Source organism: Vidua macroura, chromosome 4 (genome assembly GCF_024509145.1).
Source record: "Vidua macroura isolate BioBank_ID:100142 chromosome 4, ASM2450914v1, whole genome shotgun sequence".
NCBI classification, from domain to species: Eukaryota; Metazoa; Chordata; class Aves; order Passeriformes; family Viduidae; genus Vidua; species Vidua macroura.
Genome location: NC_071574.1, coordinates 51,011,043 through 51,023,809, shown reverse-complemented (window position 1 = coordinate 51,023,809; position 12,767 = coordinate 51,011,043). Strand labels below are relative to the sequence as shown.

Genomic DNA, 12,767 nt, shown 5'->3' with positions numbered 1-12,767 from the left:
CCCTCTTGTGGGGAGAAAAAAGCAAATGCATTTCAGAAGCCCTTCCTTTGTTAATGCCTACTGTTCCTCTGAATAAATCTTTACCATGGTGGAGAGAGACAGAGAGTAAAAGAAACTGAGAGATATCTGTCTTAATTATGGAGTTTGAACATCAATGTCCTTAACCTGTTAGGGTCTCCACTTTGTAAAAAGAAAATTGAAAAAGGAAAACAAAAGTTGAAGTGATGGAGGAAATTCTTTTTGCCTAGATACTAAGAAAGTGTAATCTGGCTATGTAGTAAGAAGATGACTGAGAGATGACTTGATTATGTAGCATATAAGTACCTTTGAAAAGAAAACCAGGCCCAAGTATTGAATTTTTCAATGAAGAGGTAATCAAGAACCAGTAATTGGAAGCTGTAATTAACCAGATTGAAAAGAAAAGCAAGGTATACATTTTTACCATTACCTGATGGGTGCAACAAACTGCCCAAGAAGCAGTGGATTTCCCACCACTCACTGCATTCAAATATGCTTCAGTAAAATACAGGTTACTCAGTAAAGTACAGAAGCACCCAAGTTCAGATATAACGTCCTCCAATACATAGGAGATCAGAGAAGATGATCTAATAATTCTTTTTAAGAATTATTGTAAGGCTACTACTCTAACTTTCATGAAATTATTTCAGAACCACATGAACCACATGACAGCAATAGAAGAAATTTTTTTAACTACCCAGTCTCCCTGAATAACATACCAAGCAGAGGAGCCTTTCTAAAACTATCTTAGGATAAGGAATAGAAAAAAAGTGCTGATTACTAAACAGTGCAAAATAGCTTCTCTGGATATAATGCTGACATCCACAAGAAGGTATTTGAACAAGTGAAGTTGCAAAAAAGTATTTAATTGTAACTTGAAATAATTTAGGGGCCATAACAATGGCAATTGTTAGCAATTAACAGACAAGTGTTTATATTATAGAGGACCAAACAGAAACCAAACACTAAGAGTCACCACTGATAAAACAAGGCTAACATTCTCTACAGAGCATACAAGTGAAAAAAATTAGACAATAAATGGGAAAAATTAATGTCATACAACATCATAAATCTAAGTGGAGGGGAACTAAAAGGAATTTACCCCAAGGCACCTGTACGTGACAAATTACCTCAATGAGTTAAGAAAGCACAAGACATATCACCAAGTAAAATGCCATCCAAGCTTTGAACAAAAGATCTCTTAAAGCTTTCCCACCTTCACATGATGCTGAAACGAATCATCCTTTCTTCCCTCCAAGCCTATTACAAACTCCTTCATTGGCAAAGAACCAAATATTGTATTTTGGGAACAGCACTAGGTTTTCCCCTAAAAAAAGATGCTAAAATTGGGTTATTTTAATATGCTTAAAATCCAGATAAATAATTCCCCTTTATGCATTTATTTTTTGATGGAACTGAAGGAAACTGAGATTTGATACATGTCTGCCCAATTACAAAGAAGAGAGAAACACTCTATACTATAAGATGACTTGTATGTCTTATATATAAAGTCCTATATATAAAGACTGCCATGTCTTTATTTCTCTTTAAAATATTCTTGAATTAACTGTTATTTGTAACACACCTCAAATGCATAAAGTACCAAGCTCTGTAATCAGATCTTAAGTTTTATCAGCATTTTGTGACCCTGTCTAAGAATAAGAGACTAGTATTTTTATATACCACAAAGCAGGATTTCTTGGCTCCTTAGGCAGCCTGTTTGTATCAAAATCCTGTTCCAGAACTGCAGCGTGCTTCCTGCCTGCCTCCCGGTACTTGCAATTGTCTGATCTCACGTCAGCAGCTAACTTGCTCTGCTCAGCTCTGACCTCTTTGTTGTGAGTCACACAACCTCTCCGCCTTTTGCAAATACAGTCATTCTACACACAATCTATCACAGAAAATGGGAGTATGTGCTCTATTCTTTTCCTCCCGACTTGGAGGAAGAAATAAAATGCCTGTAGCTTTCTTCACCTATTTTTTCCAGTATGTTTTTCTGTTTATCATCACCTTGTTTTCCTTGGAGTTGACAGAGTTGGTTTATATCAGCTGGTAGGACCACATCAATTGGTAAGGCTATGATGTCAAATACCTGCAAGTCCTCTTGACTGGCAATGTCTTTTACACAACTCAAAACTACCATATTTTGGGTCGGCCATATTACTGCTAGCACAGTATTTAAATCCCAGCATTTACGAACAGCTGGAAGACATGGTCAGGAAATATGCCAAAGCTCTCTATGATAACAGCTGAGAAGATATCTATTATGGCCTCCAGACTAACAAACTGATAGAGAGCACAATAAAGGAAAGAATTAGTAAACAAGAACAAATATGATGTACCATCAGAGAGTCAATATGACCATTCCATTGCAAAGAGGCACACAGAGGTAATCATAAATAGAACTGCTGAAATTAAAATACTGTGGTTGGAGTTTGAATTACTATAATTCAGGAGTAAAGTGGAGGATGGTCTCTGATGATTTAAGTCAGAAATAAAAGCTTCTCACTGCGGCGTGCAACACTCACTACTTTTTCACTTGAATATCTATTTGAAATGTTATAGTAACTATTGTAAATTGTTTCTTTTATTATCTTCCCCACTCCCAGCCCTACAGCAGTATGTTATATTTTATACATCCTGCTATCAAACCCACAATCTTTATGGCTACAGTCTGGCTGGGGCGGGGGGGGCTGCTCTCCCTAGAGACTGTTCTGTATTTTGAATTATTGCAATGACTATACATTATTTCCCAATTCTGCAACTCTGCTCCTGAGTAAATAGCATGCAGCTGGTGAGCTCTGGGAGACAGAAATTATACTCTGCCTTACTCCACTGTAATAATTACAAAACTAGATTCCTTTCTAGCATGAAGGCAAACAAGAATTTTTGTGCATTTTCCAAGCGCTAGATGCTCTCCAATGTGATTCTAATACGATGCTGATTAGCAAGATGGTCAAAGTGTACACGTTGTCCATCTCTACTCCTTGGTGTAAAAGACTGTAAAAGTATTATCACTCCAGTATTTGAAGAAACACTTTATATGATACATAAATCAGAGTTACTACAGATATATCATGGACTAAACCAGGCATCTTTAGCATCAAAACATTAAGCTCATCAACTCTTTTCTTTCCTGGATCCAGGCACTTAAAATGTAGACTATCACAAACATCATAAATACAATGGCTGAAGATTCCCCTACTAAGAACTATTTTCACTGTGTTGCTATTTTCCTGAAGACTAAAGGTAAGAAATTCTTGGGAGCAAAAATATCTCATAGCACAACAGGCAAGTAACAGAATCTTGCCACATTACTTTAAAGAGAAACAAAATCCCAAGATCCTTGCTACTGTTTTTTCAGCCAAGTGCAATAACTTGGAACACAGTTGTCAAATACCTCTAAGAGTATTGGGAGTAGTGTGGCAGAACAAATGAAAATATGTATCAAACTTAAAATAAAATTAGATAAAAAAATCAAATTATTTGCTCTGCCTCTTGCAGGCATCCTGAAAAATTATAAAGGATTCACTGCCCCAAAGATAAAATACTCATTTTTATCTTACTGTCAGAGGCAGAAACCCTCTCTCTTGTACTCATCTATTATCTACTAAAGTATACAGGTTTCCTTAAAAATTATGTGTTGCCTTGCCTTTTCACCTGCATCTAAGCCATACTAGTATCCATGTCTTCTCACAATACCTGACTCTTTTTGAAATTCTTCTATTCACAGCATGCTCCAAGTTTAGTTCTTTTGTATAATCTTTTCCATCTCCAAATGACCTCCAAATATTTTCTTATAGAATCTAAAACATCCTGTACATTGGCCTCATATAGCATAACATAACACCCTTGCAATCCTGCACATCAAGTCTTGTCCCAGAGAAACTACCAGGCAGTGGGACTGTGTGACCATAGTACCCAGGGAGTGAAAATTTGCTTCAAGCAGGAACAGACTGGTGTGATAAGCTCCTCCTAAAACTCCTGATCACTGCTTTTATAGGAATCTCTTCTCCTCCTTGGCCATTCTGTCCCCCTATGTACTGTGAGCACCCAAGGGGTAACTGGGATCCCAGCTGACTCGTTACTGGGCATTTCAAAATGCCTCTGGGTACAGTTGGTTACTCCAAAATCCATGTCTAATCCTGCCTCTTCTTGGACCCACTGAGCCCTGCCTAGTCATACAGAGTCCAATTCAACATCTGTTAGTTGTACAGTAAAATAACAGATAAAGGTATATGCAGTAGGGCAACACTGTTTACTAGTGACCAACCAACCAAGTGAAGCAAAAATATTCCAAAACAATGAATCCCAAACTTGGAATTTTTTGTATTTGTTATATAATGCATTTTCCTGTTGATTTCCATCTTTTGTAGTATTTGTACTTCATGTACATCCCACCCTCCCACAGAATCCTGAGTGTTTTGTTACTCTTCTGATGAAAAACCTACTTCCAAATCACTAGCCTATTATTTGATTTCCCATTATTTCAGTTGTACAGCTAAACTTCCTGAGTAAGGGCAGGGAATTTTATCCACTGATTTCTGCATCATGCTTTTCTTCAGACTGGACTGTAGCATAGAGGGGGAAAAATAATATGCACAGATTTTGGGGTTTTCTCTTTAAAAAGCCAAACAGATGTATGTGTACATAGGACTGGCTGATTTTACCAGCACATATCTTTGTAAAATTTCTAGTTCAATTGCTACTACCAGAAATGCAACACATTTCCTATCATCAGAGCAGTATAATGGAGGAACAAGGCAAAAATGGTAGCAGAGCCATTAAAAAAGCAAAGGAAGGCAAACTAAACAAAACTACAGGACAGTGTAAGGAAACTAAAGCATTAGAAGTTGAATAGGGAAGAAACATCACAAAAGGAACTATGAGAATAGGAAGAAAACTAAAGAGAAAAATAAGAAGTACTTTAAAATAAATAAATGCTATTCCGTTTGAAGTTAACAGGGGCATGATTCTAAGGGAACAGAACCTAAACTAAAGGGAACCACACTAAAGACAAAGACACCACACTAAATCAAAATCAATCCAGAAGCCAAGAGCCTGGCATAAGTAACCAGTGAAGGTGGTCTTCATTTTTTATAAAAACGTTTTAAACTGTTGGGGTTATAAAACTAGCAAAAATAAGCTTGACGTTTTCTAGGAAAACTTCCTTTACAAAGCAACTTCCTCTGTTCAAACAAGGCTAAAAATAACTTCTGCAAAGAAGAATCTTGTATACAAATTGATACTAATTAAAACATTCCAAGGATCTCTTCTCCTCTATTACTGTAATTTAGATAGTTCAAGTAAATATTCCCTCATAGAACTAAAGTCTGAAACATGGCAACATTATATTTGGCTTTTTTATAATGTTGATTTTTAATCCCCTTTATTAATAACCCAAGAGAAGCTCTCTCTCATCATCTCTTTCACACTTACAGCTGCACCCTAGTTTTACTGGAACAAATACTATGACTCTCATCAGATTTAGCGCACCAAGATCTAGTAGTTCTGCATGAACTACATAGTACAGATCTCTAGAGAACTATTGATGATCTTTTTCTACCAGGCCTCCTCCTCGGCATAAAACTGAATATAAAACTGAATTTTCAGGACAAAAAAAAAAAAAAAAAAAAAAAAAAAAAAGAGGCTAACTGGGCAGCAAAAGCAAACCAGCAGGATATGAATGTGGGTCCTGCCAGAAGGAGTGCTGCCACAGTAAAGCATGGCTCCAATTACAGCTTTCTTCAACTAATTGTCCCAGTTCAGATCGCCCATTTAGGCTTTCTAGGGAAAAGAGCTGCAATGATTTTGATGGCTGATTCCAAAGTGGGCTCCTAGGCATAGCAACACTTTCATGGTATAAAGCAACTGTCTCCACTCTCCTTATAATTCCAGGGGGTGAGGGGAGAGCAGCTGGGTTTGTACTTGAAAGCATCAGCATGTCTCCCTGTACTTCCAGCTGTAGCCTAATGAGTTGGCAAGTATTATTTTGCACTACAACTTTTCTCAGGATAATTAACAAGATCTAAGATGAACTAACTCTTCAATGCAGATTGAGCTAAGCCAGTTCCCTTCCTCATGGAAAAGTCAGTGATTACCCATACACACAGATGAAGGCAACTGGTGGAGTCTTGCTGGATTCAACCAAGTTGACTGAGACTGTTCAAGTAGGAGCTAGAGACCCCAGTAGGAGCTCCACAAGAGAAATGTTCACCCAGCCACATCCTACTCAAGGCATACTAGTTGGGTAACTTCACTACTGTCCCACAAACCACCTCATAAGTAAGCAATTAATTAATTTTCCAGTGGCATTCATCTGGTGTTTCTTAGAGATGCAAACATAATACAAAACAACTCCTCAAAACTAGGACAAAGCCAAAGAAACTAAGAAATGCTGAGCCAGCCACTGAAGGATACTACAGTGACATCTGAAATCAGGGAAGGAGCTTTTGAGCAGGGACAGACTTGAAGCTGAGAAGTAAGTGGTAAAAGTTTCTCTCAGGTATTTTCCTGGTGGTCTTACAGGACTACTAGAGCACTGATACATCCCTTGTCTTCATACCACAACTCCACTACTGTGTGACCACCACCATATTCTGAGCATTGCTGGGTTGCTAATATTTTCACCCTGAAGTGGACATTTGGAGGTACTCTGTGTGGGGCAGAATATGCTTCTGAACCCATATGCCAACAATAGTGCTAGCACCTAGAGCAGTGAAGCAGGAATCAGAGCATAAAAACTTCAACTACTTATAATTATGGTCAAAGCCCTTTCACAGCAAGCATCACAACCCTTCTCAAACTGAAGTATGTGAAAAAGTTCACACCCCTTCAGAGTGGCAGGATCTAATAAGAATCTGGCAGGAAACTTACTATTTTTGGGCTGGACTAACCAAGGTTACAGGTACGGTGAGGCGCATCAGTTCAACACAGAATGGCATATCAGGGAAATACAGATTATACAGATGCCTTTCAGCAAAGTTAAGTCTTGTCAGTGTCAAGTACAACTCTCAGAGGACAAGAACCCACACACTGAAACTCCTCACTGCACTGTTTGCCCCCTTCTCTTTCATGGTCAGACCCCAGTATGTCAGGACAAAGATTTCAGGCTTTAAAGGCAATAAGGCTGATGTCAGTGACCAAAACTGAACTCCCTAAGGGAACTAAATAAGATCTACCAAGATTAAAAAAAGCTATTTACTTATTCCCATGCAGGTGGCTCGACATTTCCTCTGGGCACCACTTGAAAAGGAGCTAATTATGCACATACAGCGACGGACCAAAAAAGCAGTCCAGCTATTTTAGAATTCATTTACTGATATTTGATACAGAATGTCATTACCAAACTCCAGCTGTCAGCTTTGGTCATCCTTTTGTTAAAATGATGACATTTTTCTGAAAGAAAGCTCTCAGAATATGAAAACCAATTAAGAGAAGATGTCAGTGACACAGAGCATTGTCCAAGAATAATACCCTCTTTCTGCTAAGTAAAAGCTTCAGCTCCTTCTAGTTTAGGAGACTGACAGTGGTCTAGGACAACAAAATTATTCCTATTGCACTGAGTAATTAATGGTTATTAATAATTTTATTTCACATATGTTAATGCAAAAAGGTGAGCTATCCTCTGTAAAATTACTAACACATTATATTTCAACCAGTTTACAGAGCAAACTGGGAGCCCTCTCCTCTGGTCTTCAGTAAGGCAAAAACTCTCACTGACTTTCATGGTCCTTCCACCTCAATACCAAGTAGAAAACCTGGGCATATTAGTTCACTCTCCTGCTTTTGGTTAGCGTCTCCAGCATCACAGACTGCCTCACTGCTTGCTGACATTTCTCTTCCCATTCCCAAACAACTGCCAATCTCCCAAATTCAGCACTCCTGCAGCTGTATCAGTGATGCACTGCTGCAGAAAGCAACACATACTAATCCTGAAAACCCTGCTGGAAGCAGTTCTGCACCAGGCCTGCGAGGACACCCATGCTGTGCCACGCCAGCCAGGGCCAAAGGCTAGTGCTGCTTTGGCAGGCCAGACTCTGAGCAAGCAGCTGCACAGGGAAGAGGAGCACTTCCAGGGGGCAGGCCTGCTTTTGCAAGGAAGCAAGAATAAAGAGCAGCCTTGCAGATGGAAAACTGCAGAGGTGAGGATCTCATACTAGCCCCGCCATGGAAGCAGAACAGGGAACCAGACTTCGCTGTTTATTATCCCACCTGGGAGATGTTTTGGGCTTACCTTTTGGGCTTCATAGTACAAAATGAATAATTTACTTTTAAAAGTATTAAAAAAGTATGCTCCCATAAGGAACTATATAACCTATTGTGGTGGTTTTGGCCATTGAAACATGACTTTGCTCAGTCTGTAAAAGAAAAAGGTTGCAGCTCAGGTGGCCTTCAGTAGTTCATTATTTCAAATTATTCTTTTTTAAGTGTTAATCATTCACAATTTTTTAGACATTTTGTCTCTTTGCAAAATTAAACTGGAAAAAAATCTCTTATTCACTCCTTTACAAAAAAAATACAGTTCCAAAATAAATAAAAATGAAACTTTTTCCCAGCAAATGTAGCCCTAAACCATGAGCTATGAAGTTTTTTTATACTAGTATATTAATTGCGTTAATTTTTTGCATTAAAAAATACCTTACTAAATCCTTAAAACTATAAAAATACACCATTCCTTAATGTTACTCTGATCACATATGAACACAAAATTATACCAAAATTCTTTAGCATACTTTCATTATTTTTTTCTCCAGGGATGACATATGTTTCTAATAACTTGCCACTGTGCAAGCAGATTTAACAGGGTAGCAGCATGCTGAGAAAGATAGCAGGATTTTCAATTTTCAGATGAAAGAAGCTCTATTCCCTGGCAGCCCTATTCCTAACCCCTTTAGGCCAGATCAAATTTTATCTGAAGCTAGCTGGTGCCTGTCTTCAACTTCAATGGAAGTTGAATCCGTTTGGTTTTATTTTTTTTTTTAACATACCTGCAGTAAACAATTTGAAGCTTATCAATTCGAATTTTTTTAATCAGTACTTATACCAGAGGGAATCCGTAGCAATTAACAGGATTTCTGCACTTGGTTATTTACATATGTTTAGCTAACAGATGACCCAGTTTTTACCAGAGAATATCATCCATCTAATTCAGCAGACTCACAGACTAGTTTAGATTATCAAAAGGAAAGTGTTATGCAAATTACACAACTCTCCCCTGCACCTACTAGCAATAGATTTTTAAATCCATTATATTAATTTGCACAACAAAAATCTACTGTTCTGTTTCACAAGATCAGGATTAGTTTGCAACACACATCTTACCTTTTGCTCCACTGTTTTCATACAGAAAATAATGTATCTTTCATCTTTAAATACTTTTGTTCTACATATTAATTTGAAGCTAAACCATCTGACAATCTCCATAGCTCAAAAATGTCTCTTTTATATAAGAAATATAATAATGTAATAAGAATATTTCTACCATTTCACAGAGCTCTCTGATAAAATATTTACCTAGTATTTTCAAATAGGGGTTCTTAATTATGGGTCACATCTGATCAGTCTCATCTAGATACCAGGGTGAGAAACCCCTAACAACACTGTAATCACTTGCACTGGAATTCTTGTTAAACTAAGGTTTCTCAGACCAGGAAGCTTTCTTTCACACTTGATTTAGTTCAGCTGCTTGAAGAGCTAACCCAAACTTTTCTTCACACCTTCATGTAATTTCATTTGGACAGCTGTTTTTTTCCCTAAATAACTTTTTAATGTGTGAAAAAAAACATAAATTATTTTATCAAGTTGTCTAAAAATATTTCCCTGCTAAAACTAAAGATTTTATGATTAACTAATGGGATATATATGAACATACACATGTGAACATATGAACGAAAAAAGACCAAAGCTCTAATATTTGAAGTCTGTATTTGACAAAGTTTCAACAAATAAAGTAAATGAGCATTGCAGCTGCTTATATAATGTAAATGGCTGCTGCTACATTTTTGTCCAGTTTTTCTGGGTTTTTTTTCTGATAAAAATATTTTCTTTCTGAGGAGAGCTCAGTGGTTTGGATCTGACATTTGTTTAGAAGCTTAATAAAGTAAGAATGAAGCTATATTTAGCTCCAGAAAACCATGCTTTTTAATGCATGCAAAGCAACAGAAGAATCAGAACTAATCTTAATGAGGAAAACTTTTATCAAGTGTAATTCTATCTGTTCCCACCCAAATGGGACTAATTTCTTCAATTATTTATAAAAATACCAGTTAGACACTTAAACGAAAGCTGCTGAAGCATATCTGTTCAATTAACAACAGTGCAAATGCACAATCACTCAATCATGCCAAGGGCTGCTCCCCTAAGCATCTTCAAATCTTTCATGAAAAGCCCTATCGATCATCACTAAGGGACCTTTTTCTTGCCCCAGCCTCAACTAGTAGTGTGGAATAGGTGGTGGGAAGAGGATAGGACCATATTTCTTCTCTTACTGCCAGGAGAACCAGAGTTCTGTCAGCAGAAGTAAAACTAACACAGCTAACACACACTGATCCTTCTCCTATCCCTGACTGTATTCCTTCATAACGAGGAACTAAGGAGTCTTACTTCAAATGAGGCTCATTGGGAACTAGGGATGCTAGCTGTTGATGAGTCAAGGCATACAAGCTGAAGGAGCTCTTCTGGGAAAATAATTACTTTTTCTTTTTACCTGAACAAGGACTGCAAGATTCATCTCTGTGATAGAGCCTTAGAAAGTTTTCTTAGCTTCCACTATACTTACAGAGGGTTTGGGAATACTTGGATTTTCCAAGAAGTATTAGCGTTTTGCAGAATCAGGTGCCTCATTAACATCTAGATGGATCTGTACGCATTCGTAAATTGAATCTCTAACCCAGAAAGTTAAGACAGAAAGCGTGTTTAAATCAAGTGTAATGTCAGGTATGTAAATGCAAATATGCAGAGTGTGTAACAGCACGTATACAAACTAGGCTCACAGGCTCTCTGAGCTGTGCCCCAAGCAGAAAATGGCCAGATGACAACAAGCTTTATATGCATAAATGCACCTGCCAAAACATTTTCGTATTTGTCGTGATGAGGAATCTGATAAATGTCCAAAACATAGACAGCAAGAATTTGATACTTGATATTGTCAGGGCACCGTGACATTTGCCATTCATAGGCATTTATAAGAGAAGATCTTGCTACTTCTATTGTACTGGTCCTGTGAAATTTCATGATGTTGTTAGGTCAAATTCTAGTATGACAAACTTCAGCAGAGACAAAACTTGGTCTTTAAGAATGTATGTCAAGTACCCATAATATCTAGGAGGGAAAATTCTAAATGTACAAACATAGTTTTATTACACATCTGTTATGCAAATAACATTCACACACCACTTATTCTGAAGTTTAAATATATGAAAGTAGGAAATGAGAAGTTAATAACAAAACCAGAAGCCAGTTAGAAACTAACTTTCTCCAAAACTAAATAGCACCTTTTTGAAAGCAGGTAAAGTAGTTTAAAAATTATTGAAACATAATTAATTGTTTTAAATGCAAAATACTTCTTTAATAACAATTGTATTATTCTCATTTTTCCCTTAGAATAAAAGAACATGGACTGCAGAATATTGCTCATGTAACTGGGCCATGCAGTTTGGAACTCAATGGACTTGATCGTGGTTTATGTAAGGTGTTGCAAAACCATCACAATGTGCACATTATAAAGAATTTCACTGAACCTTGTCTATTATATTTATTTATATAGTCAGCAAAATAATAACCAACTAGGCTAAAAAAAGATCCACCCAGAGCTACAAAACTGTTTCTACCATCATCTCAGTTCTACAGCAGACAGGGGCTTATGGTCCGGAGTGGGTCAGGGATGTCCCTGCCAGTGTGAGAAGCACGTGCAACAACACAGTGTGGAATTACCAATAACACATCCAGTAAAACTTTGCTGTTACTTAGCTCCTTATACAAAATGATCTTAAATGACTTAAAATACAGAACTCTGTACCATTCAGGAGTTAGGCAAACATTTTAAATCTTGTCTTTTACAAAGGGCAAAAAGAACCAAAGATGTGGCAGGGGAAAGAACAGTGGTTAGAAGTGAACCAACTAATGACTGCTAACATTACAATTAATTTCATTTTGCAAACTGCTTCAAGCCTCCCTGTCAGTGACAGGGTCACTTTTTAAAATAAAAGACCGATTTCTTTCATCTCACTGAGTCACAGGAATTGTGTATCAAGGATACAGGAAGAAATAAAAAAGTAAAACTGATCTCCCACATTTCTGATTTTTTTGAACTTATGTCTGCTTTTGGAATGCAAAATAAATGAGTAAAGGTGGACACTTTATTACACACTAATAGCTAAGCATTTAAAAACTTCTAATACATAACCCATTAACACGCGCTAAAGATACACACCTTCCCCAGTAGGCACACTAACAACATTAAGTAAAATGCTATTAAGACCCAAATGTTAGATGTCCTTGCCTCTAAAAACTGGAGTTGGTTTTCAAGACTTATTTATCTGCATAGATCTGGATGTTCAGACAGTATTAAAACACAAACAGTCTACAATCTAAAAGGCAAACCTGAAGACACTTGACTAGGCAAACAGGTGTTTGTCAGGAAACCAAAGTTTTTGATGTAGGTCTTGCACCACATTCACGCTGGTTAGCCAAGGCCTCAGAACTGCCATGGAAGGCAGCAGTCGAGCTGCAGGGCAGGACAGCTGGGG

The 12,767-nt window shown here is 37.4% G+C and overlaps 1 protein-coding gene across 5 annotated transcripts in view; it reads right to left on the bottom strand.

Moving 5' to 3' along the window:
* The window catches only part of SMIM14 (small integral membrane protein 14), a 54,856-nt gene that overhangs the window by 24,868 nt on the left and 17,221 nt on the right, over positions 1-12,767 (bottom strand). The gene's annotated exons all lie outside the window — the stretch shown is intronic.